The following is a 6102-nucleotide window of genomic DNA, read 5'->3' as shown; positions in this document are numbered from 1 at the left end:
GGGACTCGACACCCCGGGTGGACCGTTCTGGGCAGCGAAGCCCCATGAGTCCCAGAAACCGGGAGGCGCCTTCCCCCACACACAACTTTTATGAATCGCAAGGTGAAGGGGCTGAATACCCTGAAACCTCCTGCCCCAAAGCCCTCTGCCCCTTGTCCGGGAAGCTCCCTGCAGGAGCGGGGAAGGGGCCTGTCCTTCTTGGGGACTCCTCTCCCCCCACCAGCCGAGCAGTGCCCTCACTTGCCTCTTTCTTCACCTGGGAATGGGGGTAGGAAATGAGAGGCTGTGTGCGTAACGTGGTTACGTGTGTTTGGACATGCCAAGGCTGGGAAACAAGTCGGGCCGTGGAGGTTTCCTGAAGGGCGGACGCCTTAGCGGTGGTCGCCATCCCCAGAACCAGTCACGACACACTGGGCAGATTCGCTGGCCGAAAGGGCAGCCGCTGGTCCAGCCGTGAAGCCCGGGTCGTGCGTGTAGCCGTGGAACCAAGGTCTCCACGCTCAGAAATCCGTTGGTTTGGCGTGGAGATGAAGGGGCCTCGGGAGAAGGGAAGTCCGGGAGACGGGGAGCCAGGCGCTCCGGGCGCGTGTTCTAAATGGGAACAAGCGGACGCCGGGGCTTGGATGGTCAGGCAGAGGAGGCACCCCCGTGCGTGGTGCGCCGTAGGTGCCTCTGCGGCTGTAAATTAACCTGCGGCGCCCCCTCCCCTCTCGGGGATCCAGCCCCCCTCTCCGTTAAGCGACAAGTCTAAGCCGGTCCAGGCAGGTCCGAAGCCGGCGGGACTCCTCGAGGAGAAAGTTGAGGCTTTTCCGTCTCAGGTCTCGGTGGCTCCGCGACCCGGACGCTTCCGACCGGCCCTGGGTGGGAAGGGATGGAGGGGAGGAGGCGCTCTTCTGACCCCGTGATCCTGGAGCTCCAGGACTTCTCCGGCGCGGCGCTTTCCGCTGGTGAAATCAGCGCTCGCGGAGAGCACTTCTGCGCGGACTTTCTAAATATCAAGGATTCCTTCCCAGTCGAGACCCTCGGGGACGCGGGCAGCTGGGCGGGCTAACTTGGAGAGGGAGGCTTTGCCTCAGCGTAAGCTCTGTGCAGTCGTGGGAGTCAAGGGAATCCCCAGCAGCATAAGACGGCATCAAGCGCCCCACGGCCCCTGCACCCCCAAGAGGAAGTGCAGTCCTGGCAGCTTCTGTGGCCTCTCCTGGAGGCTGTGCTCTCAGGGGACAACTCAGGTCTTCCTGGGCCCGAGTGGCCCCACCCTCCCTGACTGGTGGGGTGTAGAGCCTGCTACCGTCTGAGGGTCCAGAGAGGCTCAAGGGAGCGAGAAGCTGCCTCGAGTCAGCCGAGCTGAGCCGACAGACCCGTCCTTACTTCTCGAAGGGAGGAAACACAGTAGTCCCTGGAGCCCACATCTCCCCTACCTGCCTCCTATTTTCTTCACTCCCAATCACAGGCAAATAGGCTCTGTACCAACTTTCACAAGGACACGTACACATTTATCATTCGATTCACTGTGCCGGGCACTGTGGGTAGCACAAAAACACCCACTCACACTTGTGGCCACACGGGGAAATATCATACTCCGTCACACATATGTTCACACACACACAAACAAACACACATAGACATTCAACCCATTTTTACAGACACACAAACGCATGCACTCAGGTGAAACACTCGCCTGCACAGATGTAAGGGAGATACGTACACAAATGATCCCCTCCCTCCTCCTTGTACTCACACAAACACAAACCTCTGCTCCTCCCCAGAAGGCTTCAAACCCACCCTCCCACCGGTGCCCCAGCGAGCAGCCCATCCCAGCCCATGGACCTGCTGGGGCCAGAACACAGCCTTGAAGCCCGGCTGGCCGGGAAGGCCTTGGCTCTAGGCAGCTGTGGCCCAGAGAAAGAGACGGTCCTAACCCGAGGCTGCAGACGGTCAGGGACCCCACCCTCGATCCAGCGGTCCAGGTGGAATCCATGGAGTTTGCTGGGGGTTCTCCCTTGCCAGTAGGGGGCGGGGTGCCTGTCCTGGAGCTTTATTCTGGCTTAGTGGCGCTACTTGTTGCAACTTCCCTCTTTCCCATCCTGGCTGAGTGGCGCTACGTGTTGCAACTTCCCTCTTTCCCTCCCCCTTGGAAAGCTAACTCCGAAAATATTTGTTTAAAAGGGGAAACTATGCAGACGTTCTGAAAATAAACCCGAGCAGCTACTCACCCACTGTAAAAATCTATACAAGCCAGTCCTCCATTCCACACTCCACTAGGCCGACCACGCCAACTGGACGTAACTTTTGCACAGATGTTGCCAGGTGAATGCAGCTATTCCCCGTCGGTGTTCACCAAACAGTGTTCCCAATGACTTGTCATCCTTCCCCTCTGCCAGTAGCCACTGAAGCCGAGAGTTTTGCTCAGGCCACCTGGAGGGACGCAGCAGCTAGAAGCGGGAGTCTCCCTCTTGGCTTCCCTGACCATGTTCACCTTTCATTTATTCCCAGCCAGGTCCCATACGCATGTACCCTCCAAGGTAAAACCCTAATGAAGGAGGTAGAACCCAGCCCTTGAGGGCAGCTGGCCGGCTCATCTGCTTTGGGGCTGTAAAAGCCAAGGGCTACTGAAGGCAGATGGGAGCGTGAGGGCTGGCTGTGCTCCCCGCGCAGTCTCCTTCCTCACCCCGCACTCAGCACCCCTCTCCAGGCCTCAGGGCAGGCCTAGACCTGGTGTCCCTCCTGCGAAGAGCATCTCCAGGGAGTGGCCTAAGGAGCAGGTGGTGATGGCCTGCCACACAAGAGAAGGTTAAACAGAGCCAGGGAGATCTGGGGAGAACATCAGTCTACTTGGTCCTCAGTTTAACCGAGTCCCTGTTTAACACCATTTTGGCCCCTGAGAAAAGCAGGGACCAGCCGAGTGGGGGCACCAGAGTCAGGACACAGGGAATTTGGCCTCCTGGATTCCACCAGTGCCCACCTCTTGCTGGGATGCTGCTGGGCCTCCGGACAGGAAACTTGTGGATGTTTTTGTATTGAGGGGCGGGTGTAGAAGGACAGAGGAGGGCTAGGGCTCTTGACTGGGCCCCTTCATTTTCTCGTGTTCCCCACCCCAACACTACGGCTTGGGTACCCTGGGCACTAGAAGCTGCTTAGGGATGCTGGAGAGGGAAGCGACCCAGTGCGTGAGGATGTACTGGGAGATGTGAGAAGGCATAAGAGAGTGTGTGCATGCAATAGGGTGAAAAACCACGCTGGTGTGAATAGGTGGGGCCGACGTGTGCATTGAGACCATGGCTCTTTTTGAGTCCAGAGGTGTGTGGGTGAGCCAGTGAGCTGACCAGGGCACTCGGAGGAGCTGAGAATGCGGCTTGTAAAGGAGGCGCCTGGGGCTGGAGAACCAGCCTCTCCTCTCGCGCCGCGGGAACCCAGCCCTGCCCGGATTTTTCCTGATTCCTGACTCCTGGAGCCACTGCTGGACGCGGACAGGGTGAGCAGGGAGGAAGAGAGGCTCTCTGGGTCGCTGCTGCTGGGGGCCGCTCAGTGGAGCCCGGCAAGGTCTCGAGTCCCTGTGTCAGGGTCAAGGCCTCGAGAGTCGCCGCGCAGGAGTCTCTTCTCGAAACTCCGTGGGTTCCTGTACAGCTGTAACTCGGGAAATGTTTCTCCTGGGTTGTGGGGTGGAATCGGAGAGGATCAGACTGGGTGCCCTCCAGTGGGGTGAGTTTTCCACTGTTTTCCCCTCGATCTCAGCAGCAGGGCTGCTCCCCCACCAGGCGAGAGTCTAAGCAAGACCGTGAGGATGCGCCTGAAGAAAGCGCAACTTGCGAGGCCCGACAAGAGCCCCTAGTTGCCCCAAAGGCTCCCTTTCTTGGAGGACCCACAAACCCGATAGGCTGGCACGAGGGCGGACACGTAGGAGGACGCCTTCCTTAGGACGGTAGCAGCCCTGGCCGTTACCAGGGATAAATCCAGAACTACCAGCGGCCCGGCCCACCCGGAGCACCAAGTGCTTCCTCGCTCTCTGAGTAGCGCGCACCCGCTTGGACTCTGGCGGGCTGCAAGGAGAAATTCTGCGGCTCCAGGCGGCCGAGGCCTTCGCAGACCCGGCCGCGCACTCGATGCCAGGCCCGGCGCGACCGTCTTTCCGGGACAAGGGACCCGCGCGCTGCTCGAGATGATGCGAAGCTCTGGGGCCTGAGCACAGGGGAGCAAGGGGACCAAGGGACTGGGCAGCCTCATTCCTCTGGCCCTTGAACTAGCGGCTTGGGTCGCGCCGCGGGAGATGAAGCTGTCCACAACTCTGTAGCCATCCCGGCTCAGGGCACTCAGGCCCGACTGGCCCATGCCTGGGACTCTGCAGTCTCCGGGCGGAGTGTAGCCTCGGTTGCCCCGGCCCGGGAGTCAGACCAGCCGCCTGAGGTCCTATAAAGGGAACGACGGGTCAGACAGGAAGGCAAGAGCAGCCGCGGGGGTGGGGCTTTGCAGAGCTGCAGGCCCTCGACTCCCTTCCTTCAGGGCTTTTCCAAGGGTTTGTGTTGGCTGCCCAGCCAGGACCTCTCACTAGTTCAAAAGCTCATTGCTGGCAGAATTATCCGGGTAGCTTGCCCTGGGCCGTGGAGACGCAGCTCGATGGTGACTTCGTGGTCCCCAGAGTAGCAGGTCATACTTGCCATTTCGTGAACGCTTACTCCGCATCAGGCACTTTACACACCTGGTATCTGTTTAATTCTCACAGCGGCCACACAAAGAAGCTATTATTACTGGTACATGAAACTGAGAAGTCACGTTCGGGAACTTGCCCAGAGTCAGACACGTTTACAGCGGCGGGACCTGCATTTGAACCTGGTCCCTGTGAGTTCAGCGCACGTTTTCCCAGGGTGCTGGCTGCAGACGAGCGCGGTGCCCGGGAGTGGAGCGGCGCCTAGTCCCGGGGCCCCGGGTGGCAGGGGCGGGCGCAGATGACTCCCGCGGGGATCGGAGGCAGCATGAGGGCGATGCGAAACTCGGAACCAGCACTGGCTCCGGAGCGAGCTGCGGCAGCGGAGCTCAAAGCCTCAGTGACCCGCTGAAGTCGGGTGAGAGCGTTTATCTCCGCAACCATCAGCGTAATTACCCCGTTCCCTCATTTGCGCTCTACGGTGTAGTCTTGACGCACCGTCGGGTACCAAGAAGCGGATTTCGCCCAGCGCGGGTTACTCAATAGTAAAGATAGAACCTTGGGACCCTTGGGACCCTGCTGCCGCCTCCGTCTTCGCCCTCCTGAGACTCCGACCCCGTCTCCTCCATTCTGCTCGGGAAGATGAGACTGATTCGGGGATCCTGAGGGCTGAGACCTGAGTGCTGGGTGGGACGCCCTCCTCTCGGTCCGCCCCCTCACCCCCAGCCCCATCAATCCTGTGCTGCGGACAGGGCTCTCTGTCTGGTGGGCAGTAAATAAAGCATCATTCAACTAACACAGGTTTACTGCTGCGGTGCGAGGAGGTCAGAAAGGAGGGGCAGCCCAGACACTGTTCTGCAAAGACCAGAACACACGGGGCCCATCCCCGCCCCACGGCCTCCTCCCACCCCCAACACACACACTTCGGCCCCACCGGAAGCCCCCCATTCCCTTCTCCAGCCGCGGAGCTGTAGTTGGTACAAGCGCTCAGATTCCACCTGAGCCAGGTGATTCTGTCAGTTTCAAGACAGGGAGTATGAAATACCCTATTGTCCCGAGGCAGAGCCATTGGCGACCCTGGAAAGCCGCCCTGAGACACCTGAACTATTGAGGGAGGTCACCTGGTCCAAGGAGAAGGAAGAGAGGGAGTGGTCGGAGAGTGAAGCTAGGCTTAACTCAGGAGGCCAACCAGGAGGTGTGAACCACTCCTCTCTTCTCCTGAGGGAAGAGCCAGACCCTGATGGGGTGGGGGGAGGGAGACGGAGGGGATTAGAAACAGAAAGGGTGAAGCCGAATAGTTTCTAAAAGCAAAACAATATAGGTAATCCTAGTGTTTATAGGGTACTCGGCAGGGTGTCAGTGGTTTCAGAAACTTCCTGTCATTTAGTATTCACCATTGTATAGGGTAGGCAGGAAAGGAATTCTCCTCAGTTGACAGGTGAGGATGGGAGCCTAAGGAAAGT

The sequence above is a fragment of the Lipotes vexillifer genome, unplaced genomic scaffold, assembly GCF_000442215.2.
Source record: "Lipotes vexillifer unplaced genomic scaffold, Lipotes_vexillifer_v1.1 scaffold666, whole genome shotgun sequence".
In the NCBI taxonomy this organism is placed as follows: domain Eukaryota; kingdom Metazoa; phylum Chordata; class Mammalia; order Artiodactyla; family Lipotidae; genus Lipotes; species Lipotes vexillifer.
The sequence above is the reverse complement of the archived record's forward strand: the minus strand, read 5'-3'. Positions refer to the sequence as shown.